At 44.1% G+C, this 12132-nt stretch overlaps 1 protein-coding gene across 11 annotated transcripts in view; it reads right to left on the bottom strand.

Annotated features, from left to right (window-relative positions):
* TENM4 (teneurin transmembrane protein 4) overlaps positions 1 to 12132 on the bottom strand; it is a 720654-nt gene that overhangs the window by 570518 nt on the left and 138004 nt on the right. For 5 of the 11 annotated variants that reach the window (XM_084773617.1, XM_084773624.1, XM_084773616.1 and 2 more), the window contains exon 2: positions 3327 to 3380. The exons of the other annotated variants lie outside the window; for them this stretch is intronic. The gene's annotated coding sequence lies outside the window, so the exon portion shown is untranslated. The remainder of the gene's footprint in view (positions 1 to 3326; positions 3381 to 12132) is intronic. 11 annotated transcript variants of the gene reach the window in all.

The raw sequence follows: 12132 nt of genomic DNA, 5'->3' as shown, positions 1-12132 counted from the left end.
AAAATGAGGAAACAGGTGGAAAGAAACAGACTCAGCATCTGAACAAAGACTTCAAAGTTTCCTGACAGGACAGCATGAGACACCAGGAGCTAGGGTTTCAGGCACACAGCAGCCACGCTGTCACTCCAGACACCAGCTTTGTCCATTGTGAGCAAGACAAGTGGAGACATCACAGCCTTGGAGGGAGGGGGGGGAGGCTGCAGAGTATGTGAGGTGTGAGAGGAAGCTGTGAGAGGATCAATGTGAGGAACAGTCATCTTTATCTGACCCCAACACATCCCTGTCTCCTAGCTTAGGCAGCTACATACAAGGTGCACTTTCAAAACCAGCATGCAACAGCCTGTGCAAAGAGATTAAGTAGACTGGTTGAATAAAAGGCCAAGTTAGGACTAAAATGCAGGAACACACACACACACACACACACACACACACACACACACACACACAGAGAGAGAGAGAGAGAGACAGACAGACAGACAGACAGATAGAGACAGAGAGAGAGAGAGAGAGAGACAGACAGACAGACAGACAGATAGAGACAGAGAGAGAGAGACAGAGACATGCCCACTCCAAGGGCTTCTTGGAGAGAGCCAGAGGCTTCGCTGGAGACCACAACTTGTCTGTCCTGGTCCCTTTCAGGGGATAAACAGGAGTACTGCAGACAGAACTTCACATTACAGGGACTGGTTACCTCTGCAGCAGAGCTGTACAAATAAGAGCGCTCCAGCCCAGCAACTGAGCAGGTGAGAGGAGCAAAACAACCGAGCCTCAGACCTGTTTACAGGAACGACATTCTTGTAGAGAGCCCGATAAGTCTGTTGCTAAGCCTGCTTGCTTCCTGTCACCAGGCACCTGCTTCTCACGCAGGAAAGATAATCACTCTGGGAACTGGCTCTGCTCAGGAGACCTGGCAGAATGCTTGCAGTGCAGAGCCAAGGCTGCCTTTCAACAAGCCTTCCCCTTGTCCTGTGAGGGATGAGGGGAACCCTACCTGGCAAGGAAAGATTTTGCTCTGCTCCTTGTCTGCAGCTGAAAGTGACCGGCAGAGAAAGAATGGTGGCCCCGGATTCCTAGCACAGAGCAACTGCTGAACAAAGACCTCAAAGTTTCTTGCTGGGACAACATGAAAAGTCAGGGGATGGGGTTGCAAGGGCAGGGCTGCTATCGCCTGTCAGGCCAGGTGGACACCTGCTTTCTTAGCGCTGAGTGAGACAGGTGGAGGGAGAAATCAGAGCTCTAGAGGGAGGGGGTAGCGTAGAGGATGGGCTGGGATGAACAGAGAGAGCAGTTCAAAACCCGAGAGTCTGTAGTTGACTCCAAAGAAGAAGGAAATGGAGAGCTGGTAAACTCTAGGCAGCATGAAGGGACAGCTGGCCTCCCACTGGCATCAGAGAGGTTGATGAGGCATGGTAAGAGCCATTTTGGAGGCTGGAGAGCTAGCTCAGTGGTAAGAGTGCTTACTGTTCTTGCAGAGGACCCAAGTTTAGTTCCCAGCATCCATGTTGAAAGACTTAAAAAAAAAAAAACACCTGTAACAGCAGCTCTCAGGGAATTCAATGGCCTCTCGAGCAGAGGCTGGCTTCCGCATGCATGTGGCATACACTAAATTCAGACACATGAATAAAAAAATTAAGATAAAGCCCATTTTTTAAACACATTAAGCAGGGCCCTGCTTAAAAAAAAAACTTAAATCTAGAAAATACACACACACACACACACACACACATTCCAAGGTGTTTTCTTTCTTTCCTCCCCTCCCTCCTTCCTTCCCTCCCTCCCTCCCTCTCTTCCTCCCTCTCTCCAAATCCACAAATATGTCTCCTCAGTTAAACAGGACAGCCAGCCAGCCCAACCCACACTCAAATAGAAACACGAGGTTGGGCCTGAGGTTATTCATGCACCCTTTGAAATTCCACACTTTGAAAGAGCCCAAGAGCTTCAACTACAAGAAGCTGTCCTCCATATAAACAAACAGCCCGGCCTCTAATCCCTACCACTCTCCAAGCAGTGCCCGAGGCAAGGTTCTGCAAAGGCAAGAGCTAAGAGCTGGCTTTAATGTCCAGAACCACTGAGCCTTGGGAAGCAGCAGCCTTTAGCAGGATCAGTGCACAGTGAGAGGAATGTCCCTGTAGCCCTTTCAGAGTCTCTGGCGTGTTAGCTCTCAGCCACTTGGAGGCAGCAGCCCTGGCCCAGGGCAGGTTTCCATCTGGATACCAGCTTGCCCAGACCTCATACTATCTTTGCTCCTAAGAAGGGAAGGTGTTGCTTTCTGCAAAAAATGGAGTTAGACACAGAAAAACAAACAAACAAACAATGACAACAAAACAACACTATGCAGAAAATATCCTTGCCTGGGCAGAAACCTATCTTGATTTCCATTCTCTTCCCTCCACCCCTGCTGAGCTGAGAGAGGGTCAAAATGGCCATTGGTGACTAAAATCATATATATATATATATATATATATATATATATATATATATATATATATATATGAAACTGTCAAAGAATGTTTAAAGAATCCCTATTCATGCGATAAAGCCCTGGAGAAAGTTCATTGAGGTCAGAAACGCCTTTGCATTAGTCTACACTTCAAGCACATATCCATGACCCTCACTCATTTATAACACTGACCAATGGTGTTCCAATCTACAGCAGGAATCAACCACAAAAACCATGAACTCCCAAGTGCTTGTTAGAAGTTTCTATGAAACAGTAATGGTGGAAGGGGGTGTGCCCATACTGGAGGTAACGCCTACTTCCATGTTACTGGTCACATTCTGTGCCCAGCACAGAGCTGGAGCCTAATATTCTGAACAAACAAACAAACAAACAAACAAAAACAAAATAAAACAAAAAAAATCTAATTCAATGGAATTAGGTGAAGTTGATGAAAGTGAATAAATCTGGATATGAAAGGTGAAATGATTTACTAAAAATCATAGAGTGCATCGTTGCAGGATCTGAGCACCAGTCCACCAACTACTGGTTACATGAAACATTCAGGTCTACTGAAGAGACATAGCGCAGGTGTCACAGCAACCGGGTTCTAAAGGGTCCTAGCATCCCAAGCAAAGGCCTAGCTCGGGCCCAAGAGAGCTTCACAAACTTGCCTGCCCAACGGTTCAGCCAGATCATGGCAGTAAGACAGAGATCACAGCACTGTTAATACCCAAATGCTTCCAACCGGCTCAGCTCACTTCATCTCCTTACTTGAAGTGCACAAAGCAGAAAGGTCAGGAGACTGGGGAGCATGTGCCTCCTGAGGTGAAGGCCAGGCAACAGGACGTATGCCTTGTCTCAGGCCCAATTCAGCATCATAACTTACCTATTGCCCAAGTGTCCGGGAAGTCACTAGCCCTCTCTCAGTCTGATTGTCCATCTGAAAAACAAGAAGACAACCACAATGAACTGGGGTGTCCTCTGCACTCACAAGTATCACAACTTTGACTCCTAATGTTGCCTGCCGCCTACTCACCAGCCCATGGAAGAGAGGGTGCTCCTGATGGTCAGGGTCACCTGGGAACTACTCACAACATGAAGGGTGAGTTTAAAACACAAATTAAGCTCAGTGATCTGTGTCAAGCAGAGAAAAAGCTCTGTGCTCTGGCAGTAGCACTGTCTACACCAGGCCCAGGGGAGTACCGAGGGGGCAACCTTGGCCACTGGACTATACCCTAGACTTCCGTTCCATACCTGGTGTGGAAAATAAGACAAGGAGGCCAGCCACTTACAGACACTACTTTCAAATTAGAAACGAGAGAAAGAAAAGGAAGCCCTCATGTATCTGAGCCTCTACAGTGACAGCTGTCAAGCTGACATGACCTACAGATATTACCTCATGTCCTCATAACCAAACTGGGAACTTTTCACAACTGAGAAGACTAGTTCAGCCTGGCTGGCCATCCATCCTAAGCCCGCTGCAGTCACCGGGTGCCACCATCACCGTTTTCACCCTGTCTGTGTGTCATTTATACCATTATTTACTAAGTTTTCAAGATCAATTCACTTTTATTTGTTTGTTTATTTATTTGCTTTACTTCATTTTCAAGCTTTTGTTACCTTACACATTTTAGGTATTTATTTTATGTGCACGTGGGGCGGGTGGGGGTGGAGCATGTTACAGTGCGCATGTGGAAGTCAGGACAGCTTGTGAATATTGCTTCTCTCTTCCGCCCTGTAGGTTCAGGGATTAAACTCAAGATATCAGGCTTGGTGGCAGGTGGCTTGAACTTTTCAGCCCTGTCCCTTTTCTTCACGTTTAAAGGATTTTTTAAAAAAAGTTCCTGCAGCTCTTTATTTCTTGTCCTTCTCTCCCTGGTCCAATAAAAAGCAACCTTGCAGTGACGATGGAGTCTATAAATGCAAAAGGACTGCTAACAATGTAAAAGAGCTCATCATAGTAGCCGACCTACACACAAATGTCGACGAACTCTCAGGGGTTAGGTGCTGTTTGTGTAACTTATCTGTCCGTGTCTCATTAGCCTATGTAGCTCTTGAAATCTAAAATGCTCATCCATCTACCATGGCACCTCTTAGCGATTTCTTTAACTATACTTTGGGGATGCTAGCGTTTTGCCCGTGACTAGTCTGTAGCCTCAGAACTCAGAGCTATCCCATTTCAAAGCTAAAATAACAAAAGCGCCTTACGCTTTGTTATAAGTCACAGAAGTTTCTAAGGTCACACAGCCAGCAACTGAAGGAGCCAGGACTTGCCGTCTCTAGTCCGCTGCGCTGCGGATATATTCACTCCCTCTCCTGCAACCTGTTCTCAGAGCTCCAATCTATAACTCCTTGGCATTTGGCCACTAATTAAGTTCTATTCTGAAATCCAGGCAGGTTCAGCCCATTCTGTAACATCGTCAGCGTTTCCATAAAGTGATGAGATCCTATCAATAGCTATTTAAGTTCCCAAAAAGGATACTTTAGTAAGAAGCATCCAGGTCTCAGAAAGTGATTCTTTATTCAAAGATCCAAGATAGTAACCAAGGGGATAGAAAGGGCTGGTCACATAATACCTAGGACTCTACTGTCACTGGAAATGAGGACGGAACCCCAGCCACAAGAGGCTGCGCTGGACACCGGCCAATGTGGCTGTGGGACAGTCTTGTTAGAGCTCTTAAGTTCCCACTTCCTGTCATTGGTTAAAATTAATTGCCATGAATTTTTCATGAAAGGAGAGTAAATAGGTGGAAAGGCCTGTGGAAGTGGCTTTGCCTGCCTTGGGGCAGAGTCCTCATTCCTTCAAGAAGGCTCGGCCGAAGCAGTAACAAAGTGTAGCCTTAGGTAGTCACTCCAAACCCAGCAACCTGTCTCCAGAATCCTTCGTCCAGCAATCCACATTGGAACTAGTCAATTATTACAGTCTGTTATATTGCAGCTATAGATTGCTTTGTCTTTTAAAGTCATTTTTATTTTCCAGAATACACTAAATATTTATACAATGTGCTACCTACCACCTTGGCAGTATCAATTTTTATACAGGCCCCTTTAGCCTTTTCATAAGAATATGGAGAAACAAATGTATGCTGACTTCAATGTCTTTTTTTTTTTTTTTTTTTTTTTTTTCTGAGACAAGGTTTCTCTGTGCAGCGTTGGATATCCTGGTCTCACTTGGTAGACCAGGCTGGCCTCGGACTCATAGAAATCAGCCTCCCTCTGTGTCTCAGAGTGCTAGGATTACAGCCGTGCACCACCACTCTTGGCTAGTTCAATGTCTTTTTAACTTAGTAAAATAAAAGACTTTAAAATGGTTGTGTAGGTAAGTAATTAATCCCCTATTGGTGGATGTATAAGCTTTCCAATTTTTCACTAATTAATACTTCATACATATTTCTCACGTGGCAGTTTGATTATGTACTTAAGCTACATTGCTGAACAGTTTAAAGAATGTGTAACTGCCTCCCACAAAGGAGTGGATCAGCTTTAATCTCTACCAGCCATCATGAGCACGCAAGTTCCTCTTGCTCTCCTCAATATTAAACACTGGGATCCTGTCTCTTTTGGGATGGCAGGTGCATGATGCCTTGGTAGTCTCATCTTCGTGTCTTCAATGTAAACATGTTTTTAATCCGCATCTTAGCGATTAACTTCTTTAAGGAGTTAGCATGCTCTCTGCCCTTTAGCCATTTCTAAGTAGTTACCAGGTATCGGTACAAAAGGCTTTACCTTTTTTCTTTTCCTTTATTATTACTGTTGCAGCAGATGCTGTTGTTAGCTTTCTTCCAGCATGTTCAAACATAGCATTTGTCTCCCAGTTGTTTCCACCAAAGTCCCGGGCAACTGTTTTGACACCATCCTACATGTCACACTGGCCCTGGCCAATTACTCACCACCGCCTATCAATTCTGCCTTCAAATATACCTTAAACCCGTTTATTTCCTCCTTCCAAGGAGTTCCACAATTCCACCAAGCCATCTTGGTGGACTTCAGCATGACCCTCCTGCCTACTCTGCTCATATAGCCTACTGAAATTCTCTCCCCACAATTTGAAGGGTTGTCTTAGATAAATGAGTACCTCCCCCCCCCCCCATGAAACTTCCTGTTCTATTGACATTAAAAACTTAAGTCCTCAGGAAGTCCTTGAGCCTCCCAAGCTTACTTACTAGAAGCTGGGAACAGCACTGCTGGGTGTCCTGTCTCCCTCTTCATCTCCCTTGCGTTACAAGTATGTACCCCCATACCTGGTTCCTATAGATGTTAATGATGACAGGAAGATGAGGGAATAAGCCAGGTGTGTATTAAATGCCAGGTTCTGACTTCAACAATCATGAAGGGCTCTCCCATCTTTTTCACACATACGATTCACAGCCTCGGCCTTGACACCAAGAATCCTAGAACTGGGGGGGGGGGGGGTGGGCACAGGGGCGGGGGGGTGCCTGGAAGGCTAGAGCCACATCACAAATTCTTCTGCAGCTCCAGTGTCTCTCTCTACCCTCTATGTCCACATTCAATCAATGTCTTTTCAGTGGGCTTAACTTAAAGTCAAATTATATAGTAATTACATCAAATTTACCCTCTTCCCTCCCACATTAAAAGTAAATGTGCATGACTAGAATTATTGATTTGATGGGCATTTCCTTCTATAGAGTGAGACATATATTTATATTTTTTCCTAGGTTGTTTTTCTGAGTTAAATCTGTGCAGGCATCTCTCCTCTGTCTCCTGAGTCTACCTTGTCCTCAGTTCAGCACTCAGTCAACACATTTACTGAAACTCTACTCACTCCACACCCACTCCCCTACAAGGTTCCAGAGACAGAAATAAAAAGTCAAGTTGGAACTTAATTGTTTGCTTGACAGGACCTAGAGATCCTGAGACATGGCCCTCTGAGCACACCCATGGTGAAGAGCCATCTTAATGGAGGGTGAGCCCATTTCCGGGGCAGCACCTTCTGGACTGGACAGAACAGAGAAAGTGAACTGAGTTTCAGCTTGCATTTACTGCTTTCTCTTTGAGATTGTGGGTATGATATGGCTCGCTGCCTCCAACTCCCGCTGCCTTAACGTCCCTGCCGTGATGGAGCATGCCGTGAGCTGTCAGCTGAAATGAAGACCCTTTCCCTTAAGTTGCCTTTTATTGCAGCAACAGGAAAAAAAACGATGATAGGTATGGTGCCATTTCTACAGTTCAGTTTAGAATTTTCTCAAGTTAATCTACCCCTGTTGCCAGTAACATGTTGATAACTTGCTGTAGTCCCAGAAGGCCACTGACATATGGAAGTGGATGGTCTGTAAATCAGGGTTCTCCAGGCCCTGAAGGAGGTACCAAGAAAGACCAAAATTTGTCTGCTGCCCCAATCAAAGTCAAGTTTCCACTGGGAAGCTAAGACCAAGCTACTGCCAGTGGTTTGGGTTCTGCATTTGTCTCAGCCTCATTCCCAAACACTCTAGTCACTGTTTCAGTACCCCTTTTCTTAGGGCCACCTCCCTGCACCCCTGAATAAGTTCCCTTCTCCATTTCAATATTCAAAGAAGAGCGGTGTGGACAATGAGCTACCAGTCGTCTTTAGTCCGTAGAAAATACTGCTAACAACCACAGGCTCTGCAATGAAAGCCTGAGATTGACCCCTGCCTCTAATTTCCTTCCAAACTTGTTGACCTTGGGCAGCATTTGTGATCTCCTAAGAATCCATGTTTTCACCTGAAATGGATAGATACTAAGAGCACTGACCAGCAGTGTTGCCACAGTCTTTGTATGCCTGACATTTAGCAGAGATTCAACGAAGTTAGTAATTACCATTGTGATTGCAATGAGGTAGGGAGCCTGAGTTGCCAGTGGTATAGTGTAGCCTCCTACCCTGGTGCATCTCTGCTCTGGATCTCTTAACTCCCGCTATCATATTTCCAGGGCAGTTCCATTTCTCTCAGCTCCTATATCTTCCTGAAGCTTCCCAAAGCCCTGTGCCTTGCTTGGCAGGGAACTGTTCTGTGTGGCTTCAGGCACCAGTTAAAGATCTGGCTTTCCGTGTTTAGGCCTGCCTATGATACTACAGGCAACTGTTCTACTTGCATGGTCAGAGCAGCCCAAGCAGGCCATGCACTGCCTTAAATGCTCTATAAATACCACTGTGCTGAAGAGCCTTAATTCTGGGCTCACCTATCAGGAGGCCTGAGACATTCCCTGGGTTGCCGGTGTATCAAGGGGGATGACCGACCTTTCCCAGTGACCAATAAGTACCAGTGAAGGTAGGGCTGAAGAAGGAATAAACTGAGTCCTTCTGGAAACTCCTATCTCCTTTTACTCATGAGGCTATAGAGAAACATAGGGTCAGACTTGTTGTGTGAGCTCTGAGTGTCTACTTTCCAGATGTAGATGCTTTCAGGAAACTTTGTGGATCTAAGCTAAGCCTTGCCACCAGATGACTGAGTGAGAAAGTTCTCCCTGGGATGATGGGCTGTTATTTCCCATGTCATCATTGCTGGGGTTTGTATTTTTTTTCCTTGGACTTATGTTCCTAATTAGGGTATCAAAACATGTGCACTTGAGCTTTCTCCTGGGCATTTTAGAATCAAAGGTCCTGCCCTTTCTTACTTCTTCTCAGCTATATTTCATCTTGTGTGTGAGATCAGGGTGATGGAAGCAATTTAGGGTGAAAAAAAATTATAACGTACACACAAGGTCTCAACCTCCAGCACCAAACAACTCTCATGGCCTGGCAGAGCCAATAATGAAACACTAGAGCATTAACCAGCTTTCCAGGGACCAGCCAGGGCTTTCAGACAGCTGTCCCATGTGCAGGCACTCCCATTGCGATGTTCTGCATTACATTGCTTTCAGGGGGAGTTTGCTACTGAAATAATGGTTTTTGTTATTTATCTAAAAACATGAAAGGTCTAATCATCCAAGATGTTATAGGACGCTGTTGATCTTTTCAACCAGACACATGGAAAAATGGGAGGGAGCCTTTCTAATGTTAACAACTCAAGCAAGTGAGCTTTGCTTGGAAGAGCAGCTTCTACACTCAGGAATTTCATGCTTACCCTTCCATTTGACACACAGCTGCCAGCCCCATCTCTGGACTGCACATGGCAAGGAGCTGGTGACTGAGAAAAACAGAAAGATCATAGGCCTCTTTGGTGTCCAAGTCACAACTTTAAGATTTACTTATTTTTGGAGATCCAAGATGGTAGTGCCCAGTAAGCACAGTATCTGGGTAGCAGGATGATGGTGACTGCAAAGAGATTACGCCCATGCTGCAGACTCCAAAACACCAGTGGAGCCCAGAGGTGCCAGGAACTAGCAGTTCCAGTCTCTGACTATCCAGTTGTTCCTATTGTTCTGAGGAAAACTCCCAGATCCACAGGGAATGTGCAGTTCCAGCTTCTGGCCACCCACTCCTGAGATCAAGGGAAATGGTTCCAGCCTCTATTCCATGGCTCTACTCATCTTCCCAAGGAGACTACCAGATCTCAGGAGCATACAGGATCTTGCTCCAGGACGGCAGCTCTCAGCACACACAGTGTCTAGGCAGCTTCAGATTAGAAACCTCAGAGCAAGTGAGCAAGTGGTAGTTGTGAGGCTGCTGACTCTAAAAGTTCCCCTAGAAATAGGGCTCCTGGGTTCCTGAGGAGACCTACTTGTTTGTTCTCAAGATCATAAGAGCTAGACATTGCCAGTCTAATCCCCTGCCTGTAGGTCTAACTGAGACACAGCCACGTGAGGAGAACAGTGGGATATTCCTTGAGGAGGGCTGATCCATGAACATCCAGCCTTCTGCCCAGGGCTCTTCCTGTACCTCCAAGAAATACAGCACACACCAGGAACAACCAGCCAATGCCAGAGACAACCAGATGGATAAACTCCAGCATAAGAACACAATTAACAAAAGCCAGGGAAATATGGCACCACCAGAACCTAAGGTTTTTCAAGTAGGGCTGGATACCCTAATACAACTGGAACACAAGAAAATGACCTTAAATTTATACTGATGAATATGGTAGAGGCCCTTAAAGAGGAAATGAATAAATTACTTGAAAAAAAAAATACAGGAAAATACAATCAAACAAATAGAGGCCTTTAAAGAGGAAATGAATAAATCGCTTAAAGAAATAAAGGGGGGAAAGGTGAAGGAAATGTGAAAACTGGTCCAAGGCCTGAAAATGGAGATAGAAACAATAAAGAAAACACAAACTGAGGAAATCCTCCAGCGGGAGAACTGAGGGAAGAAAACAGGAACTAAAGAGATAAGTATCACCAGTGCAATATAAGAGATGGAGGAAAGAATCTCAGGTGTAGAAGATACAATTGAAGAAATTGATAGATCTGTCAAAGAAAAGGTTAAATATAAAAAATTCCTGACAAAAAATATCTAAGAAATCAAGGGACACTATGAAAAGACAAAAAAAAAAAAAAAAAAAAAAAAAAAAAAAACAGGAATAGAAGAAAGAAAACATTCCCATCTCCAAGGCCTAGACAATATTTTCAACAAAGTCATAAAAGAAAATTTCCCCAACTTAAAGGAAGGGTTGCCTATACACATATAGGATGCCTATAGAACATCAAACAGATTAGACTGGAAAAGAAAATCATCCCACCACATAATAATCAAAACACTGAATGTACAGAACAAAGAAAAATATGAAAAGTGACAAGGGGAAAAAAGGCCTAGTCATGTATAAAAGCAAACCTATCAGAATCACACCTGACATCTCAGCAGAGACTCTAAAAGCCAGAAGGGCTTGGACACACATCTTGCCATCCCTAAAAGACAACAGATGTCAACCAAGACTACTATACCCAGCAAAACTTTCAATCACCACAGATGGAAAAAGCAAGATATTCCATGACAAAACCAAATATAATCAATATCTATGGACAAAACCAGCCCTACAGAATATACTAGAAGAAAAACTCCAGCCAAAGGAGGGTAACTACACCCAAGAAAACACTGGAAATAAGTAACTCCACCTGAACCCCCCCCCCAAAAAAGAAGAGAAACACACAAGCACACTACAACCACCAACATAATAACAAAGACTAGCAATCATTGGTTATTGATATCTCTCAATGCCAATGTAACTGATTCACAAATAAAAAGACACAGGCTAACAGAATGGATGTTTAAACAATTCCTATAATTCTGTTGCATACAAGAAACATATTTCACCAACAAACATAGACATCACCTCATAGTAAAGGTTTTCCAAGAAAAATGACTCAAGCAGCAAGCTGGAGTAGCCATTTTAATGTCTAATAAAATAGACTTTGAACCAAAATTAACCAAAGGAGATGAAAAAGGGCATTTTATACTCATCAAAGGAAAAATCCACCATGATTCTAAATCCACCACATCTCAATTTGGAATATCTATGTCTCAAAACAAAAGCACCATAAAAAAAATTTAAAGGCATATTACTAAATCTTAAAGCACACATAAACTTCCAACAATTAATAGTGGGAAATTTCAACTTCAACACACCACTCACCAAAGACAGGTCATCAAGACAGAAACTAAACAGGGACATAATGAAACTATCAGATGTCATGAATCAAATGGACCTAACAATATATACAAAACTTTTCACTCAACCACAAAATAATATGCTTTTTTTTCAACACCTCATGAAATCTTCTTCAAAATTGACCATATAGTCAGTCACAAAGGAAGCCTCAGCAATACTTCAAGAAAATTG

Source organism: Acomys minous (assembly GCF_964271855.1).
Source record: "Acomys minous genome assembly, chromosome: 2".
In the NCBI taxonomy this organism is placed as follows: domain Eukaryota; kingdom Metazoa; phylum Chordata; class Mammalia; order Rodentia; family Muridae; genus Acomys; species Acomys minous.
This window is presented reverse-complemented; position numbering and strand designations above follow the sequence as displayed.